The 23,049-nt window shown below is 43.5% G+C and overlaps 32 non-coding genes across 32 annotated transcripts; 11 read left to right on the forward strand and 21 right to left on the reverse strand.

The window, feature by feature from the left end:
- Nucleotides 1-551: 551 nt before the first annotated feature.
- On the reverse strand, nt 552-623 carry TRNAA-AGC (transfer RNA alanine (anticodon AGC)). Its single transcript has one exon. It is a non-coding gene; the product is annotated as a tRNA-Ala (tRNA).
- A 674-nt stretch (nt 624-1,297) lies between these two features.
- On the forward strand, nt 1,298-1,370 carry TRNAM-CAU (transfer RNA methionine (anticodon CAU)). Its single transcript has one exon. It is a non-coding gene; the product is annotated as a tRNA-Met (tRNA).
- Nucleotides 1,371-1,815: 445 nt separating this feature from the next.
- Nucleotides 1,816-1,901, reverse strand: TRNAY-GUA (transfer RNA tyrosine (anticodon GUA)). The gene is given in 2 exon segments: nt 1,816-1,851; nt 1,865-1,901. It is a non-coding gene; the product is annotated as a tRNA-Tyr (tRNA).
- A 786-nt stretch (nt 1,902-2,687) lies between these two features.
- On the reverse strand, nt 2,688-2,759 carry TRNAA-AGC (transfer RNA alanine (anticodon AGC)). Its single transcript has one exon. It is a non-coding gene; the product is annotated as a tRNA-Ala (tRNA).
- Nucleotides 2,760-3,433: 674 nt separating this feature from the next.
- On the forward strand, nt 3,434-3,506 carry TRNAM-CAU (transfer RNA methionine (anticodon CAU)). The gene has a single exon. It is a non-coding gene; the product is annotated as a tRNA-Met (tRNA).
- A 445-nt stretch (nt 3,507-3,951) lies between these two features.
- TRNAY-GUA (transfer RNA tyrosine (anticodon GUA)) lies at nt 3,952-4,037 on the reverse strand. The gene is given in 2 exon segments: nt 3,952-3,987; nt 4,001-4,037. It is a non-coding gene; the product is annotated as a tRNA-Tyr (tRNA).
- Nucleotides 4,038-4,823: 786 nt separating this feature from the next.
- On the reverse strand, nt 4,824-4,895 carry TRNAA-AGC (transfer RNA alanine (anticodon AGC)). Its single transcript has one exon. It is a non-coding gene; the product is annotated as a tRNA-Ala (tRNA).
- Nucleotides 4,896-5,569: 674 nt separating this feature from the next.
- Nucleotides 5,570-5,642, forward strand: TRNAM-CAU (transfer RNA methionine (anticodon CAU)). The gene has a single exon. It is a non-coding gene; the product is annotated as a tRNA-Met (tRNA).
- Nucleotides 5,643-6,087: 445 nt separating this feature from the next.
- TRNAY-GUA (transfer RNA tyrosine (anticodon GUA)) lies at nt 6,088-6,173 on the reverse strand. Its single transcript is given in 2 exon segments — nt 6,088-6,123; nt 6,137-6,173. It is a non-coding gene; the product is annotated as a tRNA-Tyr (tRNA).
- Nucleotides 6,174-6,959: 786 nt separating this feature from the next.
- On the reverse strand, nt 6,960-7,031 carry TRNAA-AGC (transfer RNA alanine (anticodon AGC)). Its single transcript has one exon. It is a non-coding gene; the product is annotated as a tRNA-Ala (tRNA).
- A 674-nt stretch (nt 7,032-7,705) lies between these two features.
- Nucleotides 7,706-7,778, forward strand: TRNAM-CAU (transfer RNA methionine (anticodon CAU)). The gene has a single exon. It is a non-coding gene; the product is annotated as a tRNA-Met (tRNA).
- Nucleotides 7,779-8,223: 445 nt separating this feature from the next.
- TRNAY-GUA (transfer RNA tyrosine (anticodon GUA)) lies at nt 8,224-8,309 on the reverse strand. Its single transcript is given in 2 exon segments — nt 8,224-8,259; nt 8,273-8,309. It is a non-coding gene; the product is annotated as a tRNA-Tyr (tRNA).
- A 786-nt stretch (nt 8,310-9,095) lies between these two features.
- TRNAA-AGC (transfer RNA alanine (anticodon AGC)) lies at nt 9,096-9,167 on the reverse strand. Its single transcript has one exon. It is a non-coding gene; the product is annotated as a tRNA-Ala (tRNA).
- Nucleotides 9,168-9,841: 674 nt separating this feature from the next.
- Nucleotides 9,842-9,914, forward strand: TRNAM-CAU (transfer RNA methionine (anticodon CAU)). The gene has a single exon. It is a non-coding gene; the product is annotated as a tRNA-Met (tRNA).
- Nucleotides 9,915-10,359: 445 nt separating this feature from the next.
- On the reverse strand, nt 10,360-10,445 carry TRNAY-GUA (transfer RNA tyrosine (anticodon GUA)). The gene is given in 2 exon segments: nt 10,360-10,395; nt 10,409-10,445. It is a non-coding gene; the product is annotated as a tRNA-Tyr (tRNA).
- Nucleotides 10,446-11,231: 786 nt separating this feature from the next.
- On the reverse strand, nt 11,232-11,303 carry TRNAA-AGC (transfer RNA alanine (anticodon AGC)). Its single transcript has one exon. It is a non-coding gene; the product is annotated as a tRNA-Ala (tRNA).
- A 674-nt stretch (nt 11,304-11,977) lies between these two features.
- TRNAM-CAU (transfer RNA methionine (anticodon CAU)) lies at nt 11,978-12,050 on the forward strand. Its single transcript has one exon. It is a non-coding gene; the product is annotated as a tRNA-Met (tRNA).
- A 445-nt stretch (nt 12,051-12,495) lies between these two features.
- TRNAY-GUA (transfer RNA tyrosine (anticodon GUA)) lies at nt 12,496-12,581 on the reverse strand. Its single transcript is given in 2 exon segments — nt 12,496-12,531; nt 12,545-12,581. It is a non-coding gene; the product is annotated as a tRNA-Tyr (tRNA).
- A 786-nt stretch (nt 12,582-13,367) lies between these two features.
- On the reverse strand, nt 13,368-13,439 carry TRNAA-AGC (transfer RNA alanine (anticodon AGC)). Its single transcript has one exon. It is a non-coding gene; the product is annotated as a tRNA-Ala (tRNA).
- A 674-nt stretch (nt 13,440-14,113) lies between these two features.
- Nucleotides 14,114-14,186, forward strand: TRNAM-CAU (transfer RNA methionine (anticodon CAU)). Its single transcript has one exon. It is a non-coding gene; the product is annotated as a tRNA-Met (tRNA).
- A 445-nt stretch (nt 14,187-14,631) lies between these two features.
- TRNAY-GUA (transfer RNA tyrosine (anticodon GUA)) lies at nt 14,632-14,717 on the reverse strand. Its single transcript is given in 2 exon segments — nt 14,632-14,667; nt 14,681-14,717. It is a non-coding gene; the product is annotated as a tRNA-Tyr (tRNA).
- Nucleotides 14,718-15,503: 786 nt separating this feature from the next.
- On the reverse strand, nt 15,504-15,575 carry TRNAA-AGC (transfer RNA alanine (anticodon AGC)). The gene has a single exon. It is a non-coding gene; the product is annotated as a tRNA-Ala (tRNA).
- A 674-nt stretch (nt 15,576-16,249) lies between these two features.
- On the forward strand, nt 16,250-16,322 carry TRNAM-CAU (transfer RNA methionine (anticodon CAU)). Its single transcript has one exon. It is a non-coding gene; the product is annotated as a tRNA-Met (tRNA).
- A 445-nt stretch (nt 16,323-16,767) lies between these two features.
- TRNAY-GUA (transfer RNA tyrosine (anticodon GUA)) lies at nt 16,768-16,853 on the reverse strand. Its single transcript is given in 2 exon segments — nt 16,768-16,803; nt 16,817-16,853. It is a non-coding gene; the product is annotated as a tRNA-Tyr (tRNA).
- A 786-nt stretch (nt 16,854-17,639) lies between these two features.
- On the reverse strand, nt 17,640-17,711 carry TRNAA-AGC (transfer RNA alanine (anticodon AGC)). The gene has a single exon. It is a non-coding gene; the product is annotated as a tRNA-Ala (tRNA).
- Nucleotides 17,712-18,385: 674 nt separating this feature from the next.
- TRNAM-CAU (transfer RNA methionine (anticodon CAU)) lies at nt 18,386-18,458 on the forward strand. The gene has a single exon. It is a non-coding gene; the product is annotated as a tRNA-Met (tRNA).
- A 445-nt stretch (nt 18,459-18,903) lies between these two features.
- On the reverse strand, nt 18,904-18,989 carry TRNAY-GUA (transfer RNA tyrosine (anticodon GUA)). Its single transcript is given in 2 exon segments — nt 18,904-18,939; nt 18,953-18,989. It is a non-coding gene; the product is annotated as a tRNA-Tyr (tRNA).
- A 786-nt stretch (nt 18,990-19,775) lies between these two features.
- Nucleotides 19,776-19,847, reverse strand: TRNAA-AGC (transfer RNA alanine (anticodon AGC)). Its single transcript has one exon. It is a non-coding gene; the product is annotated as a tRNA-Ala (tRNA).
- Nucleotides 19,848-20,521: 674 nt separating this feature from the next.
- Nucleotides 20,522-20,594, forward strand: TRNAM-CAU (transfer RNA methionine (anticodon CAU)). Its single transcript has one exon. It is a non-coding gene; the product is annotated as a tRNA-Met (tRNA).
- Nucleotides 20,595-21,039: 445 nt separating this feature from the next.
- TRNAY-GUA (transfer RNA tyrosine (anticodon GUA)) lies at nt 21,040-21,125 on the reverse strand. Its single transcript is given in 2 exon segments — nt 21,040-21,075; nt 21,089-21,125. It is a non-coding gene; the product is annotated as a tRNA-Tyr (tRNA).
- A 786-nt stretch (nt 21,126-21,911) lies between these two features.
- TRNAA-AGC (transfer RNA alanine (anticodon AGC)) lies at nt 21,912-21,983 on the reverse strand. The gene has a single exon. It is a non-coding gene; the product is annotated as a tRNA-Ala (tRNA).
- Nucleotides 21,984-22,657: 674 nt separating this feature from the next.
- TRNAM-CAU (transfer RNA methionine (anticodon CAU)) lies at nt 22,658-22,730 on the forward strand. Its single transcript has one exon. It is a non-coding gene; the product is annotated as a tRNA-Met (tRNA).
- The last annotated feature ends 319 nt before the right edge of the window (nt 22,731-23,049 follow it).

The raw sequence follows: 23,049 nt of genomic DNA on the forward strand, positions 1-23,049 counted from the left end.
ATTAGAAATCCTACAGAAAGGAGTTTTCCTGAAAGGGCATGGGGCCGAGGAATCCACAGCCCTTTGGAAGCATTTCTGGCAAAAGGATGACAGCATGGGAACATGAAGGAAAGGACAGAAAGTTAGGAGAGTCATTACTCCGTACGGAGCATGAAGAACATGCATTTTTAATGCTTCTGTGAAAGGAACTGGAAAAGCAAAACCAGTAGATTAATGGACCATTCAGAAGGGATTAGGATGAAGAAAACATTCTGTTTTTCTTAAACCTTCTGGTAAGAGTCTCTGGTTTAGAGGAAGAATTCAAATAAATGACCAAGACAGCTGTGCCCGTTTTCTATACTAAGAATGCCAAGATAAATCACCACTTTGGTTTCTTATGGAAGCAAGATTATTTTTTTCTATAAACACGGGAAATGAGATAGCCCCATTTCAAAAGGTTTTGCAAGGCGAAGAAAGTGGGGTTCTGGCACCAGCTGCATGACATCTCACTTCCTTACTCATGATGCCAGCCTAGCTATCTGTCAAAAGGCAAGATTAGCATGGCGAAAAGCTGGAGATGCCGGGGATTGAACCCGGGGCCTCATACATGCTAAGCATGCGCTCTACCACTGAGCTACATCCCCACATCCTGTAGAGGGAGACCTTGCTCCACGCATGGAAACCTGGAATTCTATTGAATGTACATTCACCACATATGACACTGGAATGGGAAGCGTCAGGTGTGGAATTCCATATGATTTACAGCTGGATTTTCTAGCACCGTTTTTTATGGAATAAGGTTGACTCTAGAATGAATAATTCCCCACACACAACAGCTAGATGCAATCGAAAAAAGCCAGAGTATTCAAGGCAACTGGTTCAGGATACATCAAAGAAGGATATGGTTGAGTGCTGTTTCCACATCTTGTGAGATGACTTAAGGTACCCCTGCTCTTTTTGCAGGACACACAGCTATGTTACATTAGCATGTAAAGTGTTGAGATCTAGATGCATCTACGGCTAGGGGCGGCATGTTAATTCTGGGTTTTAGTCCATTTCATTCTCAGTTATGTGGAGGAAAAAATGGCACGATCTTTCTTAGAGAGGTGAATGGTATGCCCTGATTTCTTTTGCATGGCTAAATGTATGGGGTGTGGGTTTAAGCACTGGGAAAGAGCAGTCTTCTGACCATTATAACTGCAGACGATTTTAATCCAGCGAGGCAACCGAAGTGTATTGATATTCCAACATGAGAACAGCATTTTTGCTACCTTCCCTCTTCATGGTGTGTAGACGCATTTGTTAGCGGTTTCAAGCAGCCTTCTTAGCGCAGTAGGCAGCGCGTCAGTCTCATAATCTGAAGGTCCTGAGTTCGATCCTCAGAGAGGGCATTGCAGTGTTTCTTTTGTCAAGAGAAACATCTCAGATTTTCTCCAAATCTGTAAACTATTCCTCCACATTGCATCTTGCTCAGTTTTAAGGAGTTGGTGTCTTTGTAGATTCCCTCTTTCATATCCATGGCCACTCATTGTAGGTGAGTTTTAGCTGGTTCGGCTGCCGAAACATCTTCCTTGGTACAATGAAACTGGAAGTCTTCCAAGTGCCTTCATATATTTAGTCAAGGCTTTGGAATGAATTCTGATCTGCAGGTCCTTGTTTATTTCTCTTCCAACATCCCTCAGAAATGACTATGTGGTCAATTTCATTGGAAAGCAGAAGAAGTCTACCCTTCTGTCCTAGCATTTATTTGGAGCTAGGGAAATGTTTCTCAATCAGAGGGGCACATAATGTTTTAACAAGAGAGAAAGCAGCTATGGAAAACAAAAAAGGGGAAACTCCTCCGAGCCGGATTTGAACCAGCGACCTAAGGATTTCTGTTTCTCCACTACAGTCCTCCGCTCTCCCAACTGAGCTATCGGAGGATTAGGCAGTACAGCTTTCCATGCTGCATTCATCTTTCTTTCAATAATGGTTGCGGCGGGAGTGGGGTGGGAGTACTGCAGTCTAATCTTGAAAATCATGAATATGACCTGCAGCTTGCTCTACAAATTGCCACTTCCTAGAGTGCATTCTCAGCTACATCTTATCACCATAAAGGGGGACTGCTTACCTACCTGAATGTGCTGTGCTGGCGTGAAGGAAAGCAGGGGACCTAGAATTAGAAATCCTACAGAAAGGAGTTTTCCTGAAAGGGCATGGGGCCGAGGAATCCACAGCCCTTTGGAAGCATTTCTGGCAAAAGGATGACAGCATGGGAACATGAAGGAAAGGACAGAAAGTTAGGAGAGTCATTACTCCGTACGGAGCATGAAGAACATGCATTTTTAATGCTTCTGTGAAAGGAACTGGAAAAGCAAAACCAGTAGATTAATGGACCATTCAGAAGGGATTAGGATGAAGAAAACATTCTGTTTTTCTTAAACCTTCTGGTAAGAGTCTCTGGTTTAGAGGAAGAATTCAAATAAATGACCAAGACAGCTGTGCCCGTTTTCTATACTAAGAATGCCAAGATAAATCACCACTTTGGTTTCTTATGGAAGCAAGATTATTTTTTTCTATAAACACGGGAAATGAGATAGCCCCATTTCAAAAGGTTTTGCAAGGCGAAGAAAGTGGGGTTCTGGCACCAGCTGCATGACATCTCACTTCCTTACTCATGATGCCAGCCTAGCTATCTGTCAAAAGGCAAGATTAGCATGGCGAAAAGCTGGAGATGCCGGGGATTGAACCCGGGGCCTCATACATGCTAAGCATGCGCTCTACCACTGAGCTACATCCCCACATCCTGTAGAGGGAGACCTTGCTCCACGCATGGAAACCTGGAATTCTATTGAATGTACATTCACCACATATGACACTGGAATGGGAAGCGTCAGGTGTGGAATTCCATATGATTTACAGCTGGATTTTCTAGCACCGTTTTTTATGGAATAAGGTTGACTCTAGAATGAATAATTCCCCACACACAACAGCTAGATGCAATCGAAAAAAGCCAGAGTATTCAAGGCAACTGGTTCAGGATACATCAAAGAAGGATATGGTTGAGTGCTGTTTCCACATCTTGTGAGATGACTTAAGGTACCCCTGCTCTTTTTGCAGGACACACAGCTATGTTACATTAGCATGTAAAGTGTTGAGATCTAGATGCATCTACGGCTAGGGGCGGCATGTTAATTCTGGGTTTTAGTCCATTTCATTCTCAGTTATGTGGAGGAAAAAATGGCACGATCTTTCTTAGAGAGGTGAATGGTATGCCCTGATTTCTTTTGCATGGCTAAATGTATGGGGTGTGGGTTTAAGCACTGGGAAAGAGCAGTCTTCTGACCATTATAACTGCAGACGATTTTAATCCAGCGAGGCAACCGAAGTGTATTGATATTCCAACATGAGAACAGCATTTTTGCTACCTTCCCTCTTCATGGTGTGTAGACGCATTTGTTAGCGGTTTCAAGCAGCCTTCTTAGCGCAGTAGGCAGCGCGTCAGTCTCATAATCTGAAGGTCCTGAGTTCGATCCTCAGAGAGGGCATTGCAGTGTTTCTTTTGTCAAGAGAAACATCTCAGATTTTCTCCAAATCTGTAAACTATTCCTCCACATTGCATCTTGCTCAGTTTTAAGGAGTTGGTGTCTTTGTAGATTCCCTCTTTCATATCCATGGCCACTCATTGTAGGTGAGTTTTAGCTGGTTCGGCTGCCGAAACATCTTCCTTGGTACAATGAAACTGGAAGTCTTCCAAGTGCCTTCATATATTTAGTCAAGGCTTTGGAATGAATTCTGATCTGCAGGTCCTTGTTTATTTCTCTTCCAACATCCCTCAGAAATGACTATGTGGTCAATTTCATTGGAAAGCAGAAGAAGTCTACCCTTCTGTCCTAGCATTTATTTGGAGCTAGGGAAATGTTTCTCAATCAGAGGGGCACATAATGTTTTAACAAGAGAGAAAGCAGCTATGGAAAACAAAAAAGGGGAAACTCCTCCGAGCCGGATTTGAACCAGCGACCTAAGGATTTCTGTTTCTCCACTACAGTCCTCCGCTCTCCCAACTGAGCTATCGGAGGATTAGGCAGTACAGCTTTCCATGCTGCATTCATCTTTCTTTCAATAATGGTTGCGGCGGGAGTGGGGTGGGAGTACTGCAGTCTAATCTTGAAAATCATGAATATGACCTGCAGCTTGCTCTACAAATTGCCACTTCCTAGAGTGCATTCTCAGCTACATCTTATCACCATAAAGGGGGACTGCTTACCTACCTGAATGTGCTGTGCTGGCGTGAAGGAAAGCAGGGGACCTAGAATTAGAAATCCTACAGAAAGGAGTTTTCCTGAAAGGGCATGGGGCCGAGGAATCCACAGCCCTTTGGAAGCATTTCTGGCAAAAGGATGACAGCATGGGAACATGAAGGAAAGGACAGAAAGTTAGGAGAGTCATTACTCCGTACGGAGCATGAAGAACATGCATTTTTAATGCTTCTGTGAAAGGAACTGGAAAAGCAAAACCAGTAGATTAATGGACCATTCAGAAGGGATTAGGATGAAGAAAACATTCTGTTTTTCTTAAACCTTCTGGTAAGAGTCTCTGGTTTAGAGGAAGAATTCAAATAAATGACCAAGACAGCTGTGCCCGTTTTCTATACTAAGAATGCCAAGATAAATCACCACTTTGGTTTCTTATGGAAGCAAGATTATTTTTTTCTATAAACACGGGAAATGAGATAGCCCCATTTCAAAAGGTTTTGCAAGGCGAAGAAAGTGGGGTTCTGGCACCAGCTGCATGACATCTCACTTCCTTACTCATGATGCCAGCCTAGCTATCTGTCAAAAGGCAAGATTAGCATGGCGAAAAGCTGGAGATGCCGGGGATTGAACCCGGGGCCTCATACATGCTAAGCATGCGCTCTACCACTGAGCTACATCCCCACATCCTGTAGAGGGAGACCTTGCTCCACGCATGGAAACCTGGAATTCTATTGAATGTACATTCACCACATATGACACTGGAATGGGAAGCGTCAGGTGTGGAATTCCATATGATTTACAGCTGGATTTTCTAGCACCGTTTTTTATGGAATAAGGTTGACTCTAGAATGAATAATTCCCCACACACAACAGCTAGATGCAATCGAAAAAAGCCAGAGTATTCAAGGCAACTGGTTCAGGATACATCAAAGAAGGATATGGTTGAGTGCTGTTTCCACATCTTGTGAGATGACTTAAGGTACCCCTGCTCTTTTTGCAGGACACACAGCTATGTTACATTAGCATGTAAAGTGTTGAGATCTAGATGCATCTACGGCTAGGGGCGGCATGTTAATTCTGGGTTTTAGTCCATTTCATTCTCAGTTATGTGGAGGAAAAAATGGCACGATCTTTCTTAGAGAGGTGAATGGTATGCCCTGATTTCTTTTGCATGGCTAAATGTATGGGGTGTGGGTTTAAGCACTGGGAAAGAGCAGTCTTCTGACCATTATAACTGCAGACGATTTTAATCCAGCGAGGCAACCGAAGTGTATTGATATTCCAACATGAGAACAGCATTTTTGCTACCTTCCCTCTTCATGGTGTGTAGACGCATTTGTTAGCGGTTTCAAGCAGCCTTCTTAGCGCAGTAGGCAGCGCGTCAGTCTCATAATCTGAAGGTCCTGAGTTCGATCCTCAGAGAGGGCATTGCAGTGTTTCTTTTGTCAAGAGAAACATCTCAGATTTTCTCCAAATCTGTAAACTATTCCTCCACATTGCATCTTGCTCAGTTTTAAGGAGTTGGTGTCTTTGTAGATTCCCTCTTTCATATCCATGGCCACTCATTGTAGGTGAGTTTTAGCTGGTTCGGCTGCCGAAACATCTACCTTGGTACAATGAAACTGGAAGTCTTCCAAGTGCCTTCATATATTTAGTCAAGGCTTTGGAATGAATTCTGATCTGCAGGTCCTTGTTTATTTCTCTTCCAACATCCCTCAGAAATGACTATGTGGTCAATTTCATTGGAAAGCAGAAGAAGTCTACCCTTCTGTCCTAGCATTTATTTGGAGCTAGGGAAATGTTTCTCAATCAGAGGGGCACATAATGTTTTAACAAGAGAGAAAGCAGCTATGGAAAACAAAAAAGGGGAAACTCCTCCGAGCCGGATTTGAACCAGCGACCTAAGGATTTCTGTTTCTCCACTACAGTCCTCCGCTCTCCCAACTGAGCTATCGGAGGATTAGGCAGTACAGCTTTCCATGCTGCATTCATCTTTCTTTCAATAATGGTTGCGGCGGGAGTGGGGTGGGAGTACTGCAGTCTAATCTTGAAAATCATGAATATGACCTGCAGCTTGCTCTACAAATTGCCACTTCCTAGAGTGCATTCTCAGCTACATCTTATCACCATAAAGGGGGACTGCTTACCTACCTGAATGTGCTGTGCTGGCGTGAAGGAAAGCAGGGGACCTAGAATTAGAAATCCTACAGAAAGGAGTTTTCCTGAAAGGGCATGGGGCCGAGGAATCCACAGCCCTTTGGAAGCATTTCTGGCAAAAGGATGACAGCATGGGAACATGAAGGAAAGGACAGAAAGTTAGGAGAGTCATTACTCCGTACGGAGCATGAAGAACATGCATTTTTAATGCTTCTGTGAAAGGAACTGGAAAAGCAAAACCAGTAGATTAATGGACCATTCAGAAGGGATTAGGATGAAGAAAACATTCTGTTTTTCTTAAACCTTCTGGTAAGAGTCTCTGGTTTAGAGGAAGAATTCAAATAAATGACCAAGACAGCTGTGCCCGTTTTCTATACTAAGAATGCCAAGATAAATCACCACTTTGGTTTCTTATGGAAGCAAGATTATTTTTTTCTATAAACACGGGAAATGAGATAGCCCCATTTCAAAAGGTTTTGCAAGGCGAAGAAAGTGGGGTTCTGGCACCAGCTGCATGACATCTCACTTCCTTACTCATGATGCCAGCCTAGCTATCTGTCAAAAGGCAAGATTAGCATGGCGAAAAGCTGGAGATGCCGGGGATTGAACCCGGGGCCTCATACATGCTAAGCATGCGCTCTACCACTGAGCTACATCCCCACATCCTGTAGAGGGAGACCTTGCTCCACGCATGGAAACCTGGAATTCTATTGAATGTACATTCACCACATATGACACTGGAATGGGAAGCGTCAGGTGTGGAATTCCATATGATTTACAGCTGGATTTTCTAGCACCGTTTTTTATGGAATAAGGTTGACTCTAGAATGAATAATTCCCCACACACAACAGCTAGATGCAATCGAAAAAAGCCAGAGTATTCAAGGCAACTGGTTCAGGATACATCAAAGAAGGATATGGTTGAGTGCTGTTTCCACATCTTGTGAGATGACTTAAGGTACCCCTGCTCTTTTTGCAGGACACACAGCTATGTTACATTAGCATGTAAAGTGTTGAGATCTAGATGCATCTACGGCTAGGGGCGGCATGTTAATTCTGGGTTTTAGTCCATTTCATTCTCAGTTATGTGGAGGAAAAAATGGCACGATCTTTCTTAGAGAGGTGAATGGTATGCCCTGATTTCTTTTGCATGGCTAAATGTATGGGGTGTGGGTTTAAGCACTGGGAAAGAGCAGTCTTCTGACCATTATAACTGCAGACGATTTTAATCCAGCGAGGCAACCGAAGTGTATTGATATTCCAACATGAGAACAGCATTTTTGCTACCTTCCCTCTTCATGGTGTGTAGACGCATTTGTTAGCGGTTTCAAGCAGCCTTCTTAGCGCAGTAGGCAGCGCGTCAGTCTCATAATCTGAAGGTCCTGAGTTCGATCCTCAGAGAGGGCATTGCAGTGTTTCTTTTGTCAAGAGAAACATCTCAGATTTTCTCCAAATCTGTAAACTATTCCTCCACATTGCATCTTGCTCAGTTTTAAGGAGTTGGTGTCTTTGTAGATTCCCTCTTTCATATCCATGGCCACTCATTGTAGGTGAGTTTTAGCTGGTTCGGCTGCCGAAACATCTACCTTGGTACAATGAAACTGGAAGTCTTCCAAGTGCCTTCATATATTTAGTCAAGGCTTTGGAATGAATTCTGATCTGCAGGTCCTTGTTTATTTCTCTTCCAACATCCCTCAGAAATGACTATGTGGTCAATTTCATTGGAAAGCAGAAGAAGTCTACCCTTCTGTCCTAGCATTTATTTGGAGCTAGGGAAATGTTTCTCAATCAGAGGGGCACATAATGTTTTAACAAGAGAGAAAGCAGCTATGGAAAACAAAAAAGGGGAAACTCCTCCGAGCCGGATTTGAACCAGCGACCTAAGGATTTCTGTTTCTCCACTACAGTCCTCCGCTCTCCCAACTGAGCTATCGGAGGATTAGGCAGTACAGCTTTCCATGCTGCATTCATCTTTCTTTCAATAATGGTTGCGGCGGGAGTGGGGTGGGAGTACTGCAGTCTAATCTTGAAAATCATGAATATGACCTGCAGCTTGCTCTACAAATTGCCACTTCCTAGAGTGCATTCTCAGCTACATCTTATCACCATAAAGGGGGACTGCTTACCTACCTGAATGTGCTGTGCTGGCGTGAAGGAAAGCAGGGGACCTAGAATTAGAAATCCTACAGAAAGGAGTTTTCCTGAAAGGGCATGGGGCCGAGGAATCCACAGCCCTTTGGAAGCATTTCTGGCAAAAGGATGACAGCATGGGAACATGAAGGAAAGGACAGAAAGTTAGGAGAGTCATTACTCCGTACGGAGCATGAAGAACATGCATTTTTAATGCTTCTGTGAAAGGAACTGGAAAAGCAAAACCAGTAGATTAATGGACCATTCAGAAGGGATTAGGATGAAGAAAACATTCTGTTTTTCTTAAACCTTCTGGTAAGAGTCTCTGGTTTAGAGGAAGAATTCAAATAAATGACCAAGACAGCTGTGCCCGTTTTCTATACTAAGAATGCCAAGATAAATCACCACTTTGGTTTCTTATGGAAGCAAGATTATTTTTTTCTATAAACACGGGAAATGAGATAGCCCCATTTCAAAAGGTTTTGCAAGGCGAAGAAAGTGGGGTTCTGGCACCAGCTGCATGACATCTCACTTCCTTACTCATGATGCCAGCCTAGCTATCTGTCAAAAGGCAAGATTAGCATGGCGAAAAGCTGGAGATGCCGGGGATTGAACCCGGGGCCTCATACATGCTAAGCATGCGCTCTACCACTGAGCTACATCCCCACATCCTGTAGAGGGAGACCTTGCTCCACGCATGGAAACCTGGAATTCTATTGAATGTACATTCACCACATATGACACTGGAATGGGAAGCGTCAGGTGTGGAATTCCATATGATTTACAGCTGGATTTTCTAGCACCGTTTTTTATGGAATAAGGTTGACTCTAGAATGAATAATTCCCCACACACAACAGCTAGATGCAATCGAAAAAAGCCAGAGTATTCAAGGCAACTGGTTCAGGATACATCAAAGAAGGATATGGTTGAGTGCTGTTTCCACATCTTGTGAGATGACTTAAGGTACCCCTGCTCTTTTTGCAGGACACACAGCTATGTTACATTAGCATGTAAAGTGTTGAGATCTAGATGCATCTACGGCTAGGGGCGGCATGTTAATTCTGGGTTTTAGTCCATTTCATTCTCAGTTATGTGGAGGAAAAAATGGCACGATCTTTCTTAGAGAGGTGAATGGTATGCCCTGATTTCTTTTGCATGGCTAAATGTATGGGGTGTGGGTTTAAGCACTGGGAAAGAGCAGTCTTCTGACCATTATAACTGCAGACGATTTTAATCCAGCGAGGCAACCGAAGTGTATTGATATTCCAACATGAGAACAGCATTTTTGCTACCTTCCCTCTTCATGGTGTGTAGAAGCATTTGTTAGCGGTTTCAAGCAGCCTTCTTAGCGCAGTAGGCAGCGCGTCAGTCTCATAATCTGAAGGTCCTGAGTTCGATCCTCAGAGAGGGCATTGCAGTGTTTCTTTTGTCAAGAGAAACATCTCAGATTTTCTCCAAATCTGTAAACTATTCCTCCACATTGCATCTTGCTCAGTTTTAAGGAGTTGGTGTCTTTGTAGATTCCCTCTTTCATATCCATGGCCACTCATTGTAGGTGAGTTTTAGCTGGTTCGGCTGCCGAAACATCTACCTTGGTACAATGAAACTGGAAGTCTTCCAAGTGCCTTCATATATTTAGTCAAGGCTTTGGAATGAATTCTGATCTGCAGGTCCTTGTTTATTTCTCTTCCAACATCCCTCAGAAATGACTATGTGGTCAATTTCATTGGAAAGCAGAAGAAGTCTACCCTTCTGTCCTAGCATTTATTTGGAGCTAGGGAAATGTTTCTCAATCAGAGGGGCACATAATGTTTTAACAAGAGAGAAAGCAGCTATGGAAAACAAAAAAGGGGAAACTCCTCCGAGCCGGATTTGAACCAGCGACCTAAGGATTTCTGTTTCTCCACTACAGTCCTCCGCTCTCCCAACTGAGCTATCGGAGGATTAGGCAGTACAGCTTTCCATGCTGCATTCATCTTTCTTTCAATAATGGTTGCGGCGGGAGTGGGGTGGGAGTACTGCAGTCTAATCTTGAAAATCATGAATATGACCTGCAGCTTGCTCTACAAATTGCCACTTCCTAGAGTGCATTCTCAGCTACATCTTATCACCATAAAGGGGGACTGCTTACCTACCTGAATGTGCTGTGCTGGCGTGAAGGAAAGCAGGGGACCTAGAATTAGAAATCCTACAGAAAGGAGTTTTCCTGAAAGGGCATGGGGCCGAGGAATCCACAGCCCTTTGGAAGCATTTCTGGCAAAAGGATGACAGCATGGGAACATGAAGGAAAGGACAGAAAGTTAGGAGAGTCATTACTCCGTACGGAGCATGAAGAACATGCATTTTTAATGCTTCTGTGAAAGGAACTGGAAAAGCAAAACCAGTAGATTAATGGACCATTCAGAAGGGATTAGGATGAAGAAAACATTCTGTTTTTCTTAAACCTTCTGGTAAGAGTCTCTGGTTTAGAGGAAGAATTCAAATAAATGACCAAGACAGCTGTGCCCGTTTTCTATACTAAGAATGCCAAGATAAATCACCACTTTGGTTTCTTATGGAAGCAAGATTATTTTTTTCTATAAACACGGGAAATGAGATAGCCCCATTTCAAAAGGTTTTGCAAGGCGAAGAAAGTGGGGTTCTGGCACCAGCTGCATGACATCTCACTTCCTTACTCATGATGCCAGCCTAGCTATCTGTCAAAAGGCAAGATTAGCATGGCGAAAAGCTGGAGATGCCGGGGATTGAACCCGGGGCCTCATACATGCTAAGCATGCGCTCTACCACTGAGCTACATCCCCACATCCTGTAGAGGGAGACCTTGCTCCACGCATGGAAACCTGGAATTCTATTGAATGTACATTCACCACATATGACACTGGAATGGGAAGCGTCAGGTGTGGAATTCCATATGATTTACAGCTGGATTTTCTAGCACCGTTTTTTATGGAATAAGGTTGACTCTAGAATGAATAATTCCCCACACACAACAGCTAGATGCAATCGAAAAAAGCCAGAGTATTCAAGGCAACTGGTTCAGGATACATCAAAGAAGGATATGGTTGAGTGCTGTTTCCACATCTTGTGAGATGACTTAAGGTACCCCTGCTCTTTTTGCAGGACACACAGCTATGTTACATTAGCATGTAAAGTGTTGAGATCTAGATGCATCTACGGCTAGGGGCGGCATGTTAATTCTGGGTTTTAGTCCATTTCATTCTCAGTTATGTGGAGGAAAAAATGGCACGATCTTTCTTAGAGAGGTGAATGGTATGCCCTGATTTCTTTTGCATGGCTAAATGTATGGGGTGTGGGTTTAAGCACTGGGAAAGAGCAGTCTTCTGACCATTATAACTGCAGACGATTTTAATCCAGCGAGGCAACCGAAGTGTATTGATATTCCAACATGAGAACAGCATTTTTGCTACCTTCCCTCTTCATGGTGTGTAGACGCATTTGTTAGCGGTTTCAAGCAGCCTTCTTAGCGCAGTAGGCAGCGCGTCAGTCTCATAATCTGAAGGTCCTGAGTTCGATCCTCAGAGAGGGCATTGCAGTGTTTCTTTTGTCAAGAGAAACATCTCAGATTTTCTCCAAATCTGTAAACTATTCCTCCACATTGCATCTTGCTCAGTTTTAAGGAGTTGGTGTCTTTGTAGATTCCCTCTTTCATATCCATGGCCACTCATTGTAGGTGAGTTTTAGCTGGTTCGGCTGCCGAAACATCTACCTTGGTACAATGAAACTGGAAGTCTTCCAAGTGCCTTCATATATTTAGTCAAGGCTTTGGAATGAATTCTGATCTGCAGGTCCTTGTTTATTTCTCTTCCAACATCCCTCAGAAATGACTATGTGGTCAATTTCATTGGAAAGCAGAAGAAGTCTACCCTTCTGTCCTAGCATTTATTTGGAGCTAGGGAAATGTTTCTCAATCAGAGGGGCACATAATGTTTTAACAAGAGAGAAAGCAGCTATGGAAAACAAAAAAGGGGAAACTCCTCCGAGCCGGATTTGAACCAGCGACCTAAGGATTTCTGTTTCTCCACTACAGTCCTCCGCTCTCCCAACTGAGCTATCGGAGGATTAGGCAGTACAGCTTTCCATGCTGCATTCATCTTTCTTTCAATAATGGTTGCGGCGGGAGTGGGGTGGGAGTACTGCAGTCTAATCTTGAAAATCATGAATATGACCTGCAGCTTGCTCTACAAATTGCCACTTCCTAGAGTGCATTCTCAGCTACATCTTATCACCATAAAGGGGGACTGCTTACCTACCTGAATGTGCTGTGCTGGCGTGAAGGAAAGCAGGGGACCTAGAATTAGAAATCCTACAGAAAGGAGTTTTCCTGAAAGGGCATGGGGCCGAGGAATCCACAGCCCTTTGGAAGCATTTCTGGCAAAAGGATGACAGCATGGGAACATGAAGGAAAGGACAGAAAGTTAGGAGAGTCATTACTCCGTACGGAGCATGAAGAACATGCATTTTTAATGCTTCTGTGAAAGGAACTGGAAAAGCAAAACCAGTAGATTAATGGACCATTCAGAAGGGATTAGGATGAAGAAAACATTCTGTTTTTCTTAAACCTTCTGGTAAGAGTCTCTGGTTTAGAGGAAGAATTCAAATAAATGACCAAGACAGCTGTGCCCGTTTTCTATACTAAGAATGCCAAGATAAATCACCACTTTGGTTTCTTATGGAAGCAAGATTATTTTTTTCTATAAACACGGGAAATGAGATAGCCCCATTTCAAAAGGTTTTGCAAGGCGAAGAAAGTGGGGTTCTGGCACCAGCTGCATGACATCTCACTTCCTTACTCATGATGCCAGCCTAGCTATCTGTCAAAAGGCAAGATTAGCATGGCGAAAAGCTGGAGATGCCGGGGATTGAACCCGGGGCCTCATACATGCTAAGCATGCGCTCTACCACTGAGCTACATCCCCACATCCTGTAGAGGGAGACCTTGCTCCACGCATGGAAACCTGGAATTCTATTGAATGTACATTCACCACATATGACACTGGAATGGGAAGCGTCAGGTGTGGAATTCCATATGATTTACAGCTGGATTTTCTAGCACCGTTTTTTATGGAATAAGGTTGACTCTAGAATGAATAATTCCCCACACACAACAGCTAGATGCAATCGAAAAAAGCCAGAGTATTCAAGGCAACTGGTTCAGGATACATCAAAGAAGGATATGGTTGAGTGCTGTTTCCACATCTTGTGAGATGACTTAAGGTACCCCTGCTCTTTTTGCAGGACACACAGCTATGTTACATTAGCATGTAAAGTGTTGAGATCTAGATGCATCTACGGCTAGGGGCGGCATGTTAATTCTGGGTTTTAGTCCATTTCATTCTCAGTTATGTGGAGGAAAAAATGGCACGATCTTTCTTAGAGAGGTGAATGGTATGCCCTGATTTCTTTTGCATGGCTAAATGTATGGGGTGTGGGTTTAAGCACTGGGAAAGAGCAGTCTTCTGACCATTATAACTGCAGACGATTTTAATCCAGCGAGGCAACCGAAGTGTATTGATATTCCAACATGAGAACAGCATTTTTGCTACCTTCCCTCTTCATGGTGTGTAGAAGCATTTGTTAGCGGTTTCAAGCAGCCTTCTTAGCGCAGTAGGCAGCGCGTCAGTCTCATAATCTGAAGGTCCTGAGTTCGATCCTCAGAGAGGGCATTGCAGTGTTTCTTTTGTCAAGAGAAACATCTCAGATTTTCTCCAAATCTGTAAACTATTCCTCCACATTGCATCTTGCTCAGTTTTAAGGAGTTGGTGTCTTTGTAGATTCCCTCTTTCATATCCATGGCCACTCATTGTAGGTGAGTTTTAGCTGGTTCGGCTGCCGAAACATCTACCTTGGTACAATGAAACTGGAAGTCTTCCAAGTGCCTTCATATATTTAGTCAAGGCTTTGGAATGAATTCTGATCTGCAGGTCCTTGTTTATTTCTCTTCCAACATCCCTCAGAAATGACTATGTGGTCAATTTCATTGGAAAGCAGAAGAAGTCTACCCTTCTGTCCTAGCATTTATTTGGAGCTAGGGAAATGTTTCTCAATCAGAGGGGCACATAATGTTTTAACAAGAGAGAAAGCAGCTATGGAAAACAAAAAAGGGGAAACTCCTCCGAGCCGGATTTGAACCAGCGACCTAAGGATTTCTGTTTCTCCACTACAGTCCTCCGCTCTCCCAACTGAGCTATCGGAGGATTAGGCAGTACAGCTTTCCATGCTGCATTCATCTTTCTTTCAATAATGGTTGCGGCGGGAGTGGGGTGGGAGTACTGCAGTCTAATCTTGAAAATCATGAATATGACCTGCAGCTTGCTCTACAAATTGCCACTTCCTAGAGTGCATTCTCAGCTACATCTTATCACCATAAAGGGGGACTGCTTACCTACCTGAATGTGCTGTGCTGGCGTGAAGGAAAGCAGGGGACCTAGAATTAGAAATCCTACAGAAAGGAGTTTTCCTGAAAGGGCATGGGGCCGAGGAATCCACAGCCCTTTGGAAGCATTTCTGGCAAAAGGATGACAGCATGGGAACATGAAGGAAAGGACAGAAAGTTAGGAGAGTCATTACTCCGTACGGAGCATGAAGAACATGCATTTTTAATGCTTCTGTGAAAGGAACTGGAAAAGCAAAACCAGTAGATTAATGGACCATTCAGAAGGGATTAGGATGAAGAAAACATTCTGTTTTTCTTAAACCTTCTGGTAAGAGTCTCTGGTTTAGAGGAAGAATTCAAATAAATGACCAAGACAGCTGTGCCCGTTTTCTATACTAAGAATGCCAAGATAAATCACCACTTTGGTTTCTTATGGAAGCAAGATTATTTTTTTCTATAAACACGGGAAATGAGATAGCCCCATTTCAAAAGGTTTTGCAAGGCGAAGAAAGTGGGGTTCTGGCACCAGCTGCATGACATCTCACTTCCTTACTCATGATGCCAGCCTAGCTATCTGTCAAAAGGCAAGATTAGCATGGCGAAAAGCTGGAGATGCCGGGGATTGAACCCGGGGCCTCATACATGCTAAGCATGCGCTCTACCACTGAGCTACATCCCCACATCCTGTAGAGGGAGACCTTGCTCCACGCATGGAAACCTGGAATTCTATTGAATGTACATTCACCACATATGACACTGGAATGGGAAGCGTCAGGTGTGGAATTCCATATGATTTACAGCTGGATTTTCTAGCACCGTTTTTTATGGAATAAGGTTGACTCTAGAATGAATAATTCCCCACACACAACAGCTAGATGCAATCGAAAAAAGCCAGAGTATTCAAGGCAACTGGTTCAGGATACATCAAAGAAGGATATGGTTGAGTGCTGTTTCCACATCTTGTGAGATGACTTAAGGTACCCCTGCTCTTTTTGCAGGACACACAGCTATGTTACATTAGCATGTAAAGTGTTGAGATCTAGATGCATCTACGGCTAGGGGCGGCATGTTAATTCTGGGTTTTAGTCCATTTCATTCTCAGTTATGTGGAGGAAAAAATGGCACGATCTTTCTTAGAGAGGTGAATGGTATGCCCTGATTTCTTTTGCATGGCTAAATGTATGGGGTGTGGGTTTAAGCACTGGGAAAGAGCAGTCTTCTGACCATTATAACTGCAGACGATTTTAATCCAGCGAGGCAACCGAAGTGTATTGATATTCCAACATGAGAACAGCATTTTTGCTACCTTCCCTCTTCATGGTGTGTAGACGCATTTGTTAGCGGTTTCAAGCAGCCTTCTTAGCGCAGTAGGCAGCGCGTCAGTCTCATAATCTGAAGGTCCTGAGTTCGATCCTCAGAGAGGGCATTGCAGTGTTTCTTTTGTCAAGAGAAACATCTCAGATTTTCTCCAAATCTGTAAACTATTCCTCCACATTGCATCTTGCTCAGTTTTAAGGAGTTGGTGTCTTTGTAGATTCCCTCTTTCATATCCATGGCCACTCATTGTAGGTGAGTTTTAGCTGGTTCGGCTGCCGAAACATCTACCTTGGTACAATGAAACTGGAAGTCTTCCAAGTGCCTTCATATATTTAGTCAAGGCTTTGGAATGAATTCTGATCTGCAGGTCCTTGTTTATTTCTCTTCCAACATCCCTCAGAAATGACTATGTGGTCAATTTCATTGGAAAGCAGAAGAAGTCTACCCTTCTGTCCTAGCATTTATTTGGAGCTAGGGAAATGTTTCTCAATCAGAGGGGCACATAATGTTTTAACAAGAGAGAAAGCAGCTATGGAAAACAAAAAAGGGGAAACTCCTCCGAGCCGGATTTGAACCAGCGACCTAAGGATTTCTGTTTCTCCACTACAGTCCTCCGCTCTCCCAACTGAGCTATCGGAGGATTAGGCAGTACAGCTTTCCATGCTGCATTCATCTTTCTTTCAATAATGGTTGCGGCGGGAGTGGGGTGGGAGTACTGCAGTCTAATCTTGAAAATCATGAATATGACCTGCAGCTTGCTCTACAAATTGCCACTTCCTAGAGTGCATTCTCAGCTACATCTTATCACCATAAAGGGGGACTGCTTACCTACCTGAATGTGCTGTGCTGGCGTGAAGGAAAGCAGGGGACCTAGAATTAGAAATCCTACAGAAAGGAGTTTTCCTGAAAGGGCATGGGGCCGAGGAATCCACAGCCCTTTGGAAGCATTTCTGGCAAAAGGATGACAGCATGGGAACATGAAGGAAAGGACAGAAAGTTAGGAGAGTCATTACTCCGTACGGAGCATGAAGAACATGCATTTTTAATGCTTCTGTGAAAGGAACTGGAAAAGCAAAACCAGTAGATTAATGGACCATTCAGAAGGGATTAGGATGAAGAAAACATTCTGTTTTTCTTAAACCTTCTGGTAAGAGTCTCTGGTTTAGAGGAAGAATTCAAATAAATGACCAAGACAGCTGTGCCCGTTTTCTATACTAAGAATGCCAAGATAAATCACCACTTTGGTTTCTTATGGAAGCAAGATTATTTTTTTCTATAAACACGGGAAATGAGATAGCCCCATTTCAAAAGGTTTTGCAAGGCGAAGAAAGTGGGGTTCTGGCACCAGCTGCATGACATCTCACTTCCTTACTCATGATGCCAGCCTAGCTATCTGTCAAAAGGCAAGATTAGCATGGCGAAAAGCTGGAGATGCCGGGGATTGAACCCGGGGCCTCATACATGCTAAGCATGCGCTCTACCACTGAGCTACATCCCCACATCCTGTAGAGGGAGACCTTGCTCCACGCATGGAAACCTGGAATTCTATTGAATGTACATTCACCACATATGACACTGGAATGGGAAGCGTCAGGTGTGGAATTCCATATGATTTACAGCTGGATTTTCTAGCACCGTTTTTTATGGAATAAGGTTGACTCTAGAATGAATAATTCCCCACACACAACAGCTAGATGCAATCGAAAAAAGCCAGAGTATTCAAGGCAACTGGTTCAGGATACATCAAAGAAGGATATGGTTGAGTGCTGTTTCCACATCTTGTGAGATGACTTAAGGTACCCCTGCTCTTTTTGCAGGACACACAGCTATGTTACATTAGCATGTAAAGTGTTGAGATCTAGATGCATCTACGGCTAGGGGCGGCATGTTAATTCTGGGTTTTAGTCCATTTCATTCTCAGTTATGTGGAGGAAAAAATGGCACGATCTTTCTTAGAGAGGTGAATGGTATGCCCTGATTTCTTTTGCATGGCTAAATGTATGGGGTGTGGGTTTAAGCACTGGGAAAGAGCAGTCTTCTGACCATTATAACTGCAGACGATTTTAATCCAGCGAGGCAACCGAAGTGTATTGATATTCCAACATGAGAACAGCATTTTTGCTACCTTCCCTCTTCATGGTGTGTAGACGCATTTGTTAGCGGTTTCAAGCAGCCTTCTTAGCGCAGTAGGCAGCGCGTCAGTCTCATAATCTGAAGGTCCTGAGTTCGATCCTCAGAGAGGGCATTGCAGTGTTTCTTTTGTCAAGAGAAACATCTCAGATTTTCTCCAAATCTGTAAACTATTCCTCCACATTGCATCTTGCTCAGTTTTAAGGAGTTGGTGTCTTTGTAGATTCCCTCTTTCATATCCATGGCCACTCATTGTAGGTGAGTTTTAGCTGGTTCGGCTGCCGAAACATCTACCTTGGTACAATGAAACTGGAAGTCTTCCAAGTGCCTTCATATATTTAGTCAAGGCTTTGGAATGAATTCTGATCTGCAGGTCCTTGTTTATTTCTCTTCCAACATCCCTCAGAAATGACTATGTGGTCAATTTCATTGGAAAGCAGAAGAAGTCTACCCTTCTGTCCTAGCATTTATTTGGAGCTAGGGAAATGTTTCTCAATCAGAGGGGCACATAATGTTTTAACAAGAGAGAAAGCAGCTATGGAAAACAAAAAAGGGGAAACTCCTCCGAGCCGGATTTGAACCAGCGACCTAAGGATTTCTGTTTCTCCACTACAGTCCTCCGCTCTCCCAACTGAGCTATCGGAGGATTAGGCAGTACAGCTTTCCATGCTGCATTCATCTTTCTTTCAATAATGGTTGCGGCGGGAGTGGGGTGGGAGTACTGCAGTCTAATCTTGAAAATCATGAATATGACCTGCAGCTTGCTCTACAAATTGCCACTTCCTAGAGTGCATTCTCAGCTACATCTTATCACCATAAAGGGGGACTGCTTACCTACCTGAATGTGCTGTGCTGGCGTGAAGGAAAGCAGGGGACCTAGAATTAGAAATCCTACAGAAAGGAGTTTTCCTGAAAGGGCATGGGGCCGAGGAATCCACAGCCCTTTGGAAGCATTTCTGGCAAAAGGATGACAGCATGGGAACATGAAGGAAAGGACAGAAAGTTAGGAGAGTCATTACTCCGTACGGAGCATGAAGAACATGCATTTTTAATGCTTCTGTGAAAGGAACTGGAAAAGCAAAACCAGTAGATTAATGGACCATTCAGAAGGGATTAGGATGAAGAAAACATTCTGTTTTTCTTAAACCTTCTGGTAAGAGTCTCTGGTTTAGAGGAAGAATTCAAATAAATGACCAAGACAGCTGTGCCCGTTTTCTATACTAAGAATGCCAAGATAAATCACCACTTTGGTTTCTTATGGAAGCAAGATTATTTTTTTCTATAAACACGGGAAATGAGATAGCCCCATTTCAAAAGGTTTTGCAAGGCGAAGAAAGTGGGGTTCTGGCACCAGCTGCATGACATCTCACTTCCTTACTCATGATGCCAGCCTAGCTATCTGTCAAAAGGCAAGATTAGCATGGCGAAAAGCTGGAGATGCCGGGGATTGAACCCGGGGCCTCATACATGCTAAGCATGCGCTCTACCACTGAGCTACATCCCCACATCCTGTAGAGGGAGACCTTGCTCCACGCATGGAAACCTGGAATTCTATTGAATGTACATTCACCACATATGACACTGGAATGGGAAGCGTCAGGTGTGGAATTCCATATGATTTACAGCTGGATTTTCTAGCACCGTTTTTTATGGAATAAGGTTGACTCTAGAATGAATAATTCCCCACACACAACAGCTAGATGCAATCGAAAAAAGCCAGAGTATTCAAGGCAACTGGTTCAGGATACATCAAAGAAGGATATGGTTGAGTGCTGTTTCCACATCTTGTGAGATGACTTAAGGTACCCCTGCTCTTTTTGCAGGACACACAGCTATGTTACATTAGCATGTAAAGTGTTGAGATCTAGATGCATCTACGGCTAGGGGCGGCATGTTAATTCTGGGTTTTAGTCCATTTCATTCTCAGTTATGTGGAGGAAAAAATGGCACGATCTTTCTTAGAGAGGTGAATGGTATGCCCTGATTTCTTTTGCATGGCTAAATGTATGGGGTGTGGGTTTAAGCACTGGGAAAGAGCAGTCTTCTGACCATTATAACTGCAGACGATTTTAATCCAGCGAGGCAACCGAAGTGTATTGATATTCCAACATGAGAACAGCATTTTTGCTACCTTCCCTCTTCATGGTGTGTAGACGCATTTGTTAGCGGTTTCAAGCAGCCTTCTTAGCGCAGTAGGCAGCGCGTCAGTCTCATAATCTGAAGGTCCTGAGTTCGATCCTCAGAGAGGGCATTGCAGTGTTTCTTTTGTCAAGAGAAACATCTCAGATTTTCTCCAAATCTGTAAACTATTCCTCCACATTGCATCTTGCTCAGTTTTAAGGAGTTGGTGTCTTTGTAGATTCCCTCTTTCATATCCATGGCCACTCATTGTAGGTGAGTTTTAGCTGGTTCGGCTGCCGAAACATCTACCTTGGTACAATGAAACTGGAAGTCTTCCAAGTGCCTTCATATATTTAGTCAAGGCTTTGGAATGAATTCTGATCTGCAGGTCCTTGTTTATTTCTCTTCCAACATCCCTCAGAAATGACTATGTGGTCAATTTCATTGGAAAGCAGAAGAAGTCTACCCTTCTGTCCTAGCATTTATTTGGAGCTAGGGAAATGTTTCTCAATCAGAGGGGCACATAATGTTTTAACAAGAGAGAAAGCAGCTATGGAAAACAAAAAAGGGGAAACTCCTCCGAGCCGGATTTGAACCAGCGACCTAAGGATTTCTGTTTCTCCACTACAGTCCTCCGCTCTCCCAACTGAGCTATCGGAGGATTAGGCAGTACAGCTTTCCATGCTGCATTCATCTTTCTTTCAATAATGGTTGCGGCGGGAGTGGGGTGGGAGTACTGCAGTCTAATCTTGAAAATCATGAATATGACCTGCAGCTTGCTCTACAAATTGCCACTTCCTAGAGTGCATTCTCAGCTACATCTTATCACCATAAAGGGGGACTGCTTACCTACCTGAATGTGCTGTGCTGGCGTGAAGGAAAGCAGGGGACCTAGAATTAGAAATCCTACAGAAAGGAGTTTTCCTGAAAGGGCATGGGGCCGAGGAATCCACAGCCCTTTGGAAGCATTTCTGGCAAAAGGATGACAGCATGGGAACATGAAGGAAAGGACAGAAAGTTAGGAGAGTCATTACTCCGTACGGAGCATGAAGAACATGCATTTTTAATGCTTCTGTGAAAGGAACTGGAAAAGCAAAACCAGTAGATTAATGGACCATTCAGAAGGGATTAGGATGAAGAAAACATTCTGTTTTTCTTAAACCTTCTGGTAAGAGTCTCTGGTTTAGAGGAAGAATTCAAATAAATGACCAAGACAGCTGTGCCCGTTTTCTATACTAAGAATGCCAAGATAAATCACCACTTTGGTTTCTTATGGAAGCAAGATTATTTTTTTCTATAAACACGGGAAATGAGATAGCCCCATTTCAAAAGGTTTTGCAAGGCGAAGAAAGTGGGGTTCTGGCACCAGCTGCATGACATCTCACTTCCTTACTCATGATGCCAGCCTAGCTATCTGTCAAAAGGCAAGATTAGCATGGCGAAAAGCTGGAGATGCCGGGGATTGAACCCGGGGCCTCATACATGCTAAGCATGCGCTCTACCACTGAGCTACATCCCCACATCCTGTAGAGGGAGACCTTGCTCCACGCATGGAAACCTGGAATTCTATTGAATGTACATTCACCACATATGACACTGGAATGGGAAGCGTCAGGTGTGGAATTCCATATGATTTACAGCTGGATTTTCTAGCACCGTTTTTTATGGAATAAGGTTGACTCTAGAATGAATAATTCCCCACACACAACAGCTAGATGCAATCGAAAAAAGCCAGAGTATTCAAGGCAACTGGTTCAGGATACATCAAAGAAGGATATGGTTGAGTGCTGTTTCCACATCTTGTGAGATGACTTAAGGTACCCCTGCTCTTTTTGCAGGACACACAGCTATGTTACATTAGCATGTAAAGTGTTGAGATCTAGATGCATCTACGGCTAGGGGCGGCATGTTAATTCTGGGTTTTAGTCCATTTCATTCTCAGTTATGTGGAGGAAAAAATGGCACGATCTTTCTTAGAGAGGTGAATGGTATGCCCTGATTTCTTTTGCATGGCTAAATGTATGGGGTGTGGGTTTAAGCACTGGGAAAGAGCAGTCTTCTGACCATTATAACTGCAGACGATTTTAATCCAGCGAGGCAACCGAAGTGTATTGATATTCCAACATGAGAACAGCATTTTTGCTACCTTCCCTCTTCATGGTGTGTAGAAGCATTTGTTAGCGGTTTCAAGCAGCCTTCTTAGCGCAGTAGGCAGCGCGTCAGTCTCATAATCTGAAGGTCCTGAGTTCGATCCTCAGAGAGGGCATTGCAGTGTTTCTTTTGTCAAGAGAAACATCTCAGATTTTCTCCAAATCTGTAAACTATTCCTCCACATTGCATCTTGCTCAGTTTTAAGGAGTTGGTGTCTTTGTAGATTCCCTCTTTCATATCCATGGCCACTCATTGTAGGTGAGTTTTAGCTGGTTCGGCTGCCGAAACATCTACCTTGGTACAATGAAACTGGAAGTCTTCCAAGTGCCTTCATATATTTAGTCAAGGCTTTGGAATGAATTCTGATCTGCAGGTCCTTGTTTATTTCTCTTCCAACATCCCTCAGAAATGACTATGTGGTCAATTTCATTGGA

The sequence above is a fragment of the Pleurodeles waltl genome, unplaced genomic scaffold (assembly GCF_031143425.1).
Source record: "Pleurodeles waltl isolate 20211129_DDA unplaced genomic scaffold, aPleWal1.hap1.20221129 scaffold_107, whole genome shotgun sequence".
In the NCBI taxonomy this organism is placed as follows: domain Eukaryota; kingdom Metazoa; phylum Chordata; class Amphibia; order Caudata; family Salamandridae; genus Pleurodeles; species Pleurodeles waltl.